The sequence below is a fragment of the Diabrotica virgifera genome, chromosome 10, assembly GCF_917563875.1.
Source record: "Diabrotica virgifera virgifera chromosome 10, PGI_DIABVI_V3a".
NCBI classification, from domain to species: Eukaryota; Metazoa; Arthropoda; class Insecta; order Coleoptera; family Chrysomelidae; genus Diabrotica; species Diabrotica virgifera.
The window spans coordinates 144,025,815-144,038,437 of NC_065452.1; the positions used below are offsets into that span (position 1 = coordinate 144,025,815).

Sequence of the window (12,623 nt, forward strand, 5' to 3'; positions counted from 1 at the left end):
AACCCCCCCTGGTTACGCCTATGTATACTTCAATATAAAATACATGAACCTCTTGATACCAAGTAATGGTTACATTGATTTTTCAATACTAATAGATTTTGGTGAAGCTCTGAGAGTTATATCTTTACAGAAGGCGTATAAAGAATCATAACGCAAAGCCTTAATTGATTATGTCCAACTGGAAATACCAGCGATAAAGATTTTTATTTAACGTCTATTTAAAATAATTTTACTTCTGGCTTCGGCTGCCGGTATTTATAATTAAGATGGAAATATCTCTTTACAAATGTTGTAGGTGCTTTTCATTTTCTATAACAATGCCAATGCATTTGGTACAAAAAATATATTTTGTATTATTACCCACTTCACTCAATGAATGCGGCCCTAACTCATACAACAAGAACTTTTCTGAAATATTAGATTCTGTTCATCGATATAGTATCATTCTAGATTGGTACATTGATTTCTTTTCTACATCTTCACAATCCGATGACTCTTTGCGAAATGATTTGTCATTGGCCTCATAATAGGCTTTAGTTTCCGCAGTAGGATTCTCATTTAATACAACTCTTTTAATGGAGTATCCCTTTGAGTTCTGAAAATAGGCAGTACTCACTGGAGGGTCAAAACCTTGTAAGTTGGTGTTTGCGCCTTTGGTCGCTATGGAAGGCTTTCATCTGCTCCGTTCCACTTAGCTGAGTGAAATAGTGGATCTATGTTTCATACACATATACATGTAAAAATTCCTGTTTATTCCGCTTAGATGCTGTTTGTTCCTGTTGAAACCAGGTAAACCTGTCGATGTTGTTACATGCTAATCTCACTACTATGCCACCTGTATAAATTTTACGAAATAATTCTACTAGAGAGGGCAAAGTCAATCCTCGATCCAAAAAGTTCGCCTGATTCTCGAACAGGCTGGGTTCAGAACGAGAAATAACTGCACTAACCAAGTCCTACATCTCAATAACACATATAACCGGGCTACCAAGACAAAGTAATTACAGATGTGGCGTTCATAGACCTAACCTCAGCCTATGATACCATCAGCAATAGACCACTCCTTGAAAAGGTCAGAGCATTAAGAGAAGACAGGATTAAATTATTGCTTGAAAACAGGAGATTCTATGTCCCATTCAAGGGGAAGAAAATCCCCTGACGGAAACAGAAGAATGGCCTAGAGTCGTGTGGCGTGCTATCACAAATGCTGATAACTAAAAACAAACTGAATCATTTTGACCGTACCGGACAGAACCTTGGAATGGGTCGAAACAAGGAGAGAGGAAGCACTTTAGGACCTTACCATTTACTACGACAGGAACCTCCTAAGATGGAGAGAGGCAAAAAGAAAGCTGAGGAACGGATACCAATTGGAACACGCGGAACACCCAATATATCTCGGAATAACGCTATATAGAACACTAACGTATAAAACACACTGCCAAAAGACCAGTCTGCAGGTAGCATTCCGTAACAACCTACTTTGCAAACTTTCGCAACTCGCAAACAAGACTCTCAGCTTCTCCTAAGAAAGTGGATGTGACTCTAAACGAAGCGCGCCGAATAGCAACAGGGCGCCCGAAAGCAACGCCACCAGAGAAACTGTATCAATGTGCAGGAATCAACCGATCTGATCTGCGAAGATGAACCACGGAGCACATCCAGCGCTCCAGACAGTAATTTGACGACAAACACGTCACGATAACTCACACGACGACCTGCGGATGAAATTCAGGAAAGGTTTTGCCAGTGGCGTTTCCTGCCTAATATCTATCGAAACCACATACACCGACGTTGGCAATACTGAACCAAATAAGATCAGGCGTGACCACTGTGAAGACCAACAGAGCAAGGTGGGGTCAGCTCGATGAAAATAACACATGCACGTGCGGCTAACGTCAGGACATGGACCACTTGCTCCAATATAACCACTGTCCGTTCTCGTACACGATGGACGACTTGTGAAAGGTCAACTCCAATGCAATAAACTACGACCGCTTCGCTTAAACAGGTGCAAATAACGCTTTGAATCTTCTGAAAAGGTGTTGTTTTTGATCGACTGTGAGCTAATGCAGCAACCTTTGAACATTGTCATTGACTAATATTCATGCAAAGTTGTGACTACATTACCTTCCGATATCTTCAAAGCGTCTGCTATTTCCAAAACTTGAATTTATGATTGGCCAAATTTCATGGATTTTTAATGTTTTCTGGGACCACTGTCGAATCTGGGCTACCAGAGCGTTTAAATGAATAACATTTATAGACCAGGGCGCATCTGTAAAAATACTAGTACATTTGGACGTTGAGAGGTGACTCAAATTTTTTTGCAGAACTTGCTTGAAAATAACTCAAATAATAATATTTGAGTTATACTCCCTCTCAAAAAGGTCCGGAACATTGTTTAAATAATCAAAATGTCAAAAAATTTAGGAAAAATTCGATTTTTTTCTTCGTTTTTTGATTATAACTTTAAAAGTATTCATTTCCGAGAAAAATTGTACTGACATAAAAGTTGCGTAATTATATTTGCTACAATATAAAATTGGTTAGAAATTTAAAAAATAGTCACCCTTGTTGCAAAATAGCAATAATTGCGAAAAAAACATACAAAAACATGTATTCGCATTTTACATGTTAAACTTAGGACCTTCACATTTCACCCATAGAAACTTTATGATACAGTAAAACAATACTTTAAATTTCATTAAGATCGATTTAGTAGATTTTGCAAAATAAATTTTGCAATCCAGCTTTCGCAAAAAAATTATTTTTTTCAAAATGTTACAGGACTGAAAATAAAGCAGATATCAAGTTGAAATTTTTTTTGCATATAGAAGTGTACAGTAGCTTTCATTTGAAATTTACAAAATTAAAATCGATTAACTACCACGGCGTCAGGAATTTTTTTAAATAAACATTAATTATTGGTGCTACGCGCAGGACAGCGGATAGTTTGCTCTGATTGGACATTCCAATGACCTTTGATAATGATTAATACATTTTAATTTTTATTACATTTCGATATAAATAAATAAATTTGTTTATTGCAAAATAAAAACACATTCTCTGTCTTTTAAAATAACACTTTTTTAGCAAAAACTTTCTTTGTTCATATATTTTAACTTAGAGAATAAAAGTTTATTATTTTTAAACATATGCAATTGTTTAAACAATATTTCACAAACAATAATAAAATTAGTTTGATTTTTGTGGAATTAAAATATTAAAATACAACAAAATAGAGTAAGAAAATAATAGATAAAGATTGGAAGAAATTTTGGTGGAAATCAACTTGTGTGAATCGAACACCGCTGTCCTGCGCGTAGCACCAAAAATTATTGTTTATTTAAAAAATTTCCTGACGCCGTGGTAATTATTCGATTTTAATTTTGCAAATTGGAAATGAAAGTTACGGTCCCCTTCTATAAGCAAAAAAAATCAACTGGCTATCTGCTTTATTTTCAGTCCTGTAACATTTAAAAAAAATGAATTATTTTTGCGAAAGCTGGATTGCAAAATTTATTTTGCAAAATCTATTAAACCGATCTTAATAAAATTGACAGTGCTCTTTTATTATGTCATAAAGTTTTTCAGGGTAAAATATGAAGGTCCTACGTGTAGCATAAATGGTTGAAAAGCGTAAAATGCGAATACTTGTTTTTTTATGTTTTTTGCAATTATTGCTATTTTGCAACAAGGGTAACCATTTTAAGAATTTTTAATCAATAATCTTATATTGTAGGAAATTTAATTACGCAACTTTTATATTAGTACAACTTTTCTCGGAAATGAATACTTTTAAAGTTATAATCAAAAAACAAAGAAAAAAAATCGAATTTTTCCTTCATTTTTTGACATTTTGATTATTTAAACCAGCGGTTCTCAGTCTTTTTGAGGCAGGTACCACCAAATACTTTTTATTATTTTTGGTACCACCTAACTAAAATACCTATCTAGCTAGGTGATCTAATTAACTATAATTGTGCCAATAGTGGTGCTGATTTTGGCTGTTTTGAGTTTTGTGTACCACCTCAAATATTGAAATGTACCACCAGTGGTACATGTACCACAGATTGAGAACCGCTGATTTAAACAATGTTCCGGAACTTTTTGAGTGGGAGGATAACTCAATTATTATGATATGGGTTAATTCCAAGCAATTTCTGCAAAAAAATTAGTTTTTTTAATGGTTTTTTTCGCAATTATTGCTATTTTGCAACAAGGGTGATAATTTTTAAAATTTGTAGCCAATTCTATATTGTAGGAAATTTAGTTACGCAACTTTTATGTCAGTACAACTTTTCTCGGAAGTGAATACTTTGAAAGTTATAATCAAAAAATTAAGAAAAAAGTCAAATTTTTCCTTAATTTTTTGACATTTTAATTATTTAAACAATGTTCAGGACCTTTTTGAGAGGGAGGATAACTCAAATATTATTATTTGAGTTATTTTCAAGCAATTTCTGCAAAAAAATTGGAGTCACCTCTCAACGTCCATCTCAAAACAAATACGCCCTGGACTATTATCAAAAGTGATTACACTATTCCCATCAGAAAGCAATTCTTTATCAACACATGGATTTCAGAGATTTCCAAGGGAAAAAAATTGCAAAAGTATCGTCACATAAACCACTAACTTGTAACCTAATAACCAGTGGCGGCTCGTGATTTTTACAATAGGGGAGGCTATACCTAACTCTAAAATATCTAGACGAATTTGCACTAGCAAAAAATGCGCCAAAAAATGTAATGTAAGAGTAAGGCCCCATTTTTTGACCATTTTTTATTTACATTTCATAATATCATCATAATTCATAATTTCATAATATCATATCATTTTAAAAATAATTAGTCTAATTGTAAAAGTTTAATACCAAAGTTTGTGTCGTTTATTTGTTAACAATTCCATCTTTGTAAGTAGATATGCATATCAAAATAAATACAGATTTGAAGTTTTGCAGTCCATACAGGTTGAAGTTTCACATTTTTTAAGATACTCAACTGATTTTTTTAAATTCTAAACGCGGCCTACTGCGAATCCAAAAACATGGTAAATTACCGATATTTTGCTTTGCGTTACAAATATCGGAAAAAGTTATTTGAACAAGTTGTTACAAATATTATTCTAACCCCAAATACCAAAATTCGCACTTTTAGTTTTTTCATTATTTTTAGTCAGGACCCTAAAATTCGTTGTCCCGAGATGCACGCAACGGCAACGGAGCCGAGAAGCTAGTTAGCCTCCGTTGGTAAATCTCCGGGCAGCGTGTGATGGCACCGTAGATGCCACTGTGAGGAGACCGGGTCTCCTTAAATGCCTGCTGCGCTGCGCGGATCATTAGCAATGGAGGCTGGCCGGCTTCTCGGCTCCGTTCATGCATCTCGGGATAACCCAGGGTTCTGCCTACAATAATAATAAAAAAACTGAGACGCAATCATGCGTTCTAATGCTAATGCTCCGTGCGTATGTATATTTAGTGATAATATGGAATTTACACGTTGTGTAATAGTGAGAGTGCTTGTTGTTTTTCGCGATTCAAGATACAAAACAGTGTAACGTGTGTAAAAAATTTATGGGGAGGCTAAGCCTCCCTTGCCTCCTCTGACGAGCCGCCACTGCTAATAACTGAATAATCGGCGTAATTTTTGCAGGTGACATTTGAATGACTGTATTTTCTAAGGTTCCATAACATCTCGTAACGTGACAGTTCATAACTCCACAAATGGTAACGGAAAATTTGTACAACCGTCAATTCGTAACGATGACACTTCGTAACGGCGACAGTTCGTAACTATACATATTCGTAACGGCACAATTCGTAACGCCAATATTTAATTCTTTTAGCAAATTTAGTTTTACTGAATTTATACAAAAACGCATTTTGCATACTTTCCTATACTAAAAGTAGTGGCACTTTTTTGACTTCTTCTTCTTTTTCTTCAGCCCATTTCTATCCAACTTTGGACATAGGCCTTCCCTAAATCATTCCATATCTGTCTGTCCTTCCATCGCATCTGAGGTCTTCCTCTTTCTCCTTTTCCTGTCCACGGTCTCCAGTTTTGTATTTCAGCATTCCATCTTTTAGCTTCCTGTCTCGCATTGTGGTCCGCAAATCTCCACTTTAACCCTGTTATATTATGTTCTGTTACATTTTTTACTTTTGTTTTCTCTCTTATCCATTTGTTTGATTTTCTCTCTTGCAGTTTTATTCCCAACATGGATCTTTCCATTTTTCTTTGAGTTATTTATATTTTGTTTATGTTGGCCTTTGTTAATGTCCATATTTCTGAGCCATACGTCAGAACAGGAAGGATGCACTGATCAAATTATCAAATGATCAGAAAACTGATGGTTTTAGGTACTGTTGCATCTTTCTTTGTGCTTTTTAGTATTCACCTTAATTTTCCAAACGCTACCCACGCCAATCTGATTCTTCTTTATACTTTAATTGTTTGGTTCTCTTCATTAGCTTTGATTCTTTGACCCAGGTATATATTCGTCAACAACCTCAATATTTACGTTATTTATACTTATATTATTCTGTCACTTGTATTTGTCGTGATTTTTGTTTTACTCATGTTCATTTTTAATCCTATCTTCTCTGATGCTTGTGCTAGTTGAGCCAGCATTGTGGCTATTTCTTCTTGGTTGGTTGCAATAAGTACATCATCGCAATATCTGAGGTGATTGAGCTTCTTTCCGTTTATGTTGATATCCATGTCTTCCCATTCCAGTCCTTTTAAGACGTCTCCCAGAGCTAAGGTGAAGAGTTTTGGGGATATTACTAGTAAAGTATTAAAAAAAAAGTAATAATACTTTTTTGACTACTGCTTTTTAAATATATTTCACACATATTTTCCATATAATTTTATAACTGCTGTAAATATTTCTCTGATTACAATTTAATATGTATATTTTTTAATACGACAACTAAAGAATTTTTTAATGTTTTATCTTGAAGTATCACTTTAAAGTTATATGCAAAATCTAGGTGTATGCAAATTTAAGGAATAATAAGAGGCATAAACTTTAATTATATTTCCTGTTAGAGGTAGATTATATCTATTTATTTTAAGACACAATTATTTTAAAAATATATTTCTCCACGAAATATGAAACGTGTAAAAAATGTTTATCCTGATGCTGGTTCGTTAACTGATAAACGTCATTTCAAATTTTAATTGTTAACTGTAATAAAATTTAGTTTCCACGTTAACAAAAATAAACAGAAAAATTTAACAAACAAGCTAAAGTTTTACTTTAATAAAATATAAAATAATATCAAAATAAAACTTTATTGGGACCATTTTACTGGTTAATACCTTCGTGGCTTCTAAAAATTTGCAAGCCAAACGAATGCCGGAGCAAAGAAGGATAAGGAAATCTAATAATTGCATTTCACTTCTCGCCTGTCCAGCGCGGAAAAAATCCCAATGAAAAATGGTCCCCCTTACTCAGTTACGAGTAAAACTAATAGAAATAAATAATCATTTCGTTGCAAAACGATACCAAAAGCCGTCTTATATTTCAGTTCGTTCAGAAAACAATTCAGTTATGAATCAGACCGTTACGATTTGACGGCGTTACGAAGTGACCGTTACGATTTGTGGGATTACTAACTGTCGCTTTACGATATTTTTTTGTCACGATATTCTAAATAATATTTGTTCTTGTTATTATTAGTCCCATTTATACATCGGACCCATACTTATTGAGTGGTGTGCTTATAATAATTGCAAGTATGTATACAGTGTGTCTGCGTAACTTGGAATGGGAAACTTTTTTATTATCAATTTTACGAAAAAAAGTTATTCTTCATAAAGTGCTCTGCATAGTCTAAAACCTAGGATGCAATCATCAGATATCAAATTTTATCAACAGTATACGAGGTATGTCAAAAAATATGAATTTCTCTCCAGAGTAATGTACAGTGAAACCTCGATAAGTCGGATTAATCAGGACCGCGGCCGATCCGGGTTATCGAAAATCCGGGTTAGCCGGAGAATATGGTAAAAATTATACTACTTACAGATAAACTCGATTATAATAATTGCAAAAACATGAAATACCACAATACATCTAAATTACGTACAGTTGTATACAGTATTGTTTATTTCTTGGTAAAAAACTCAGTCAAAGTGAAAAAATGTGTGTTTTGTGTGATGAAAATCGGCCCGGGTTAGCCAGACTTCCGAGTTATCGGAGGCCGACTTATCGGGGTTCCACTGTACCTTTATTTTTCACAATATTGAAAATTCTTATTATAAAAATTTGCTCAGAAGTTAAAACTGTGATTCAATATGCAATTACATCCTTCTAAAAAAATAAAGGTTCTTTACTCTTGAGCGAAATTCATATTTTTTGACATACCTCGTATAAAATTGATAAAATTTGATATCTTAGGATTGCATCTGAGTTGTTAGACTATGAAGACCTTTTTATAAAGAACAACTTTTTTTCGTAAAATTAATAATAACGGGGAATATTATCGTAATAAAAATGATGTTGGGTATCCGTAATTTGAAAAAAAATTTCAATTTATTTTTTCAATTAGAAGCATGTAATTGCATATTATATTATAATTGCTAACTCCAAAAAACTTTTCTTAATAACAATTTTCTATATTGTGAAATATAAAGGTACCTACTTTCCTCCTGAGCGAAATTCATATTTTTTGACATACCTCGTACACTGTTGATAAAATTTGATAATTTATGATCGATTCTTAGGTTACCATAGGGACCTTAGGGACTATACAGAGCACTTTATGAAGAATAACTTTTGTTCGTAAAATTGATAACAAGAAATTTTCCCATATGGTTCCAAGTTACGCAGAAACACTGTATAAATGCGCATTTTTGCATGGATTGCTTTTAGCCAGCAATCAAGCGCATATGTCACTAAAATTGTTAATATAGTAGGTACCATAGTACCATACGGGGTTTTACAAAAAAAACACGAAAACATAGTTTACCAACAATCGTTCTGCATTTCGCTTGCTATGCTGTCTGCTATTTTTTTTGCTCATGTACCGTATCTGTATTTTGTTGATCATCGTCATAGCACTAGCTAATACACTCACCATTGTAACTGTGATATTGTTTAATAAACATTAACTAAATTGTTTTTGTCTGTTTTTCTTTTGTTCTCTTTATTCAACAGGTTATTTAACAGAATAGGTCATGGGCCCACACTTAAAAAAATTATTACCTCCCTCATGAGACTTTTTTTATTCAGTTGTTCATATCGAGTTGGAGAATTTTTCTATTTCGGAAAATTTTCAGAAAGGGGCGTTTCGTAAATATAAACTTTGGTACGTCCGACAACTAGACTACTCTTAAAAATTTGTCGGACAATATTACCAGTTACTTGTAAATATTTTTATCAAAAAATCCTGCAAATATCAGCTGTGAGGGTTGAGAGCTATGAGGAAGTTTTATGACTATTCATGATGCGTGCGCCCCCCATATGGAGGAGCACTGTGAAGTCATAAATGATGAATTTTTTGCAGGATTGTTTGACGATAAAAATATTTACAATTTATTGGTAATATTTTCCGACAAATTTTAAGGGTACTCCAATTATTGTCAGACGCACCAAAGTTTCGAAACATCTATATTTATGAAAAAATGTGTCATGGTGGAGGTAATAGTTTTTTTTTAAGTGTGCGCCCAAGGTCTTGAAATTTAAAGATCCAGTTATCTTTTTGCGTCATCATCGAGATCATAGAACACACGCACACATACATATATACAGGCTGTAACAAAAAGGTATCATAAATTAAATTATATATCCTGGGACCAAAAATAATTCGATTGAACCTAACTTACCTTAGTATAAATGTGCACATACAAAAAATTACAGCCCTTTGAAGTAACAAAATGAAAATCCATTTTTCCAATATATCGAACCCTGTTGGAGATTTTATATTGCAAAAATGGACATATAGCATTCTTATGGCAGGAACATCTAAAAAAAATGACCGTGTAATTCGTGCGACCCATAAAAATTTTAAGGGGGTTTTGTTCCCTTAAACCTCCCAAATGTTTGTGTACGTTCCGACTAAATTATTATTGTGGTGCCATTAGTTAAACACAATGTTTTTAAAACTTTTTTGTCTCTTAGTACTTTTTCGATAAGCCAGTTTTTATCTAGATGCGGCTTATTTTTTAATATGTTTCAAAATTTTTGAGTCCCTAACAAAATAAATTTTCAAATTATTAAGTACCAGGTCTCTCTAATCTTATTTAGGCATTAACTTACAAATATGTGGTGGATTTTCTCGATATTTAAAATAACATAAGATATCAGATATAAAATATCTCACAAAATATTGTGTTTAATGGGAACGTACACAAACATGGAACAAAACCCCCACAAAATTTTTATGGGGTGCACAAATTTCACTGTTATTTTTTTTAAAGATGTTCCTGACATAAGAATGCCACATGTATATTTTCAATAAAAAATCTCTAATAGTTTTCGATATATTTAAAAAAATCAATTTTTATTTTGTAACTTCAAAGGGCTGTAAGTGTTCATTTTGTACTAAGGCAAGGTTCAATCGAACTATTTTAGGTCCCAGAATGTGTGATTTAATTTATGACCTACCTATTTGTTACACCCTGTAACAAAAATACAGGTAATAAATTTAATCACATATTCTGGGACCAAAAATAATTCGATTGAACCTAACTTACCTTAGTACAAATGTGCACATAAAAAAAGTTACAGTCCTTTGAAGTTACAAAATGAAAATTGATTTTTTCCTATATGTAAGTATATCGAAAACTATAGATTTTTTATTGAAAATAGACATATGGCATTCTCATGGTAGTAGCATCTTAAGAAAAAATTATAGTGAAATTTGGACGCCCCATAAAAATTTTATAGGGGTTTTGTTCCTTTAAACCCCCCCCCCCAAACTTTTGTGTACGTTCCAATTAAATTATTATTGTAGTACCATTAGTTAAACACAATGTTTTCAAGACGTTTTTTCCTCTTAGTACTTTTTCGAAGTCAGGTTTTATCGAGATATTTCGAATATTTGTCATATCCACCACATATTTGTATATGGTTAAGTACGATTATGGAGACTTGGTAATAATATGAAAATTTATTTATGATTTACATTTTTAGGGATATTTTGAACCATATTAAAAAAGAAGTCACATCTCGATAAAAGGTGCCTTTTCGAAAAAATACAAAGAGGCAAAAAAGTTTTAGAAACACTGTGTTTAACTAATGGTACCGCAGTAATATTTTAATTGGAACGTACACAAACATATGGGGGGTTTAAAAGAACAAAATCCCCATAAAATGTTTATGTAAACATATTAAAAAAAATAAGCCTTAACTCGATAAAAACTGCCTTATCAAAAAAATACTAAGAGACAAAAAAGTTTTAGTAATATTGAATTTAACTAATGGTACCACAATAATAACTTAATTGAGACGTACACAAAAGTTTGGGAGGGTTTAAGAGAACAAAATCCCCATAAAATTTTTATGGGGTACACAAATTTCACTATAATTTTTCTTTAAGATGCTTCTGCCATAAAAATGCCACATGTCCATTTTCAATAAAAAATCTCCAATAGTTTTCGATAGAGTATTGGAAAAAATCGATTTTCATTTTGTAACTTCAAAGGGCTGTAACTTTTTTTATGTGCATATTTTACTAAGGTAAGTTAGGTTCATTCGGACTATTTTTGGTCCCAGAATATGTGATTTAATTTATGACCTGTATTTTTGTTACACCCTGTATATCATTCCTATTTGTTCCTTGAAAATCACATTAGTTATGATTTGCAGCATTTATGTAAGAAATTGGGTATCTGCATCTATTTTTATTTTTTATTGTAGTATGTTATATTGTAGAGTACCTACATAAACTCTAATAAAATCATTGTTATAATAATAATAATAATAATAAATGTATATTGATTTTTTTGTGACTAACAAATGGGTTATATTTCAAGATCACACTTTTTTATTTGTTTTAAAAAAGGAAAACGATATATTACACTTTCTTAATAGATAAAAATGTTAATAAGTTAGATACTATAAAAGATACCTACAATAGCATTAATGGCTTTAAAAATGTTTCCAAAAACATTTTTTATATTAAATGATTTTAATATTATGTATATTATATCATCCAGCCTAGAAAGTACACTGCTGAACACAGGCTTATTCCTCGTGTTTCCAAACCTATCTATCTTGCACCGCTCTTATCCAGTATGTGTTTAGCCCTCTTAAATCGTCAGTCGATTTTCTTGGTCACCATTCCAATAATAATGTGTCACCGCCCATCTGTTATTTTAGACATCTCCATTTTAGTCTGGCTATCCTTACTTTGCTTGCTGCTATTGGGAATAGTCCGATTGTAGATGTATTGAACCACTTTCTCAGGTTTTGAAGCCAAGATATTCTTCTTCTGGTCCTCTCTTTCCAAATACCTTGCCCTGAACAAAGAGTTGCAGAAAGCCATCTGTTCATGCGTCTGTAACACCAAATCTTGAAGGCCTCGAGTTTTCTTAAAGAAGCGTCAGAAAGTGTCCAGGCCTTTATTCTGTATAATAACGTAGAAAATACATAACATCTGATGATAGAGATT

The 12,623-nt window shown here is 32.8% G+C and overlaps 1 protein-coding gene across 1 annotated transcript in view; it reads left to right on the forward strand.

The window, feature by feature from the left end:
* LOC126893217 (cytoplasmic polyadenylation element-binding protein 2) overlaps nucleotides 1-12,623 on the forward strand; it is a 577,895-nt gene that overhangs the window by 15,288 nt on the left and 549,984 nt on the right. The window lies entirely within an intron of this gene.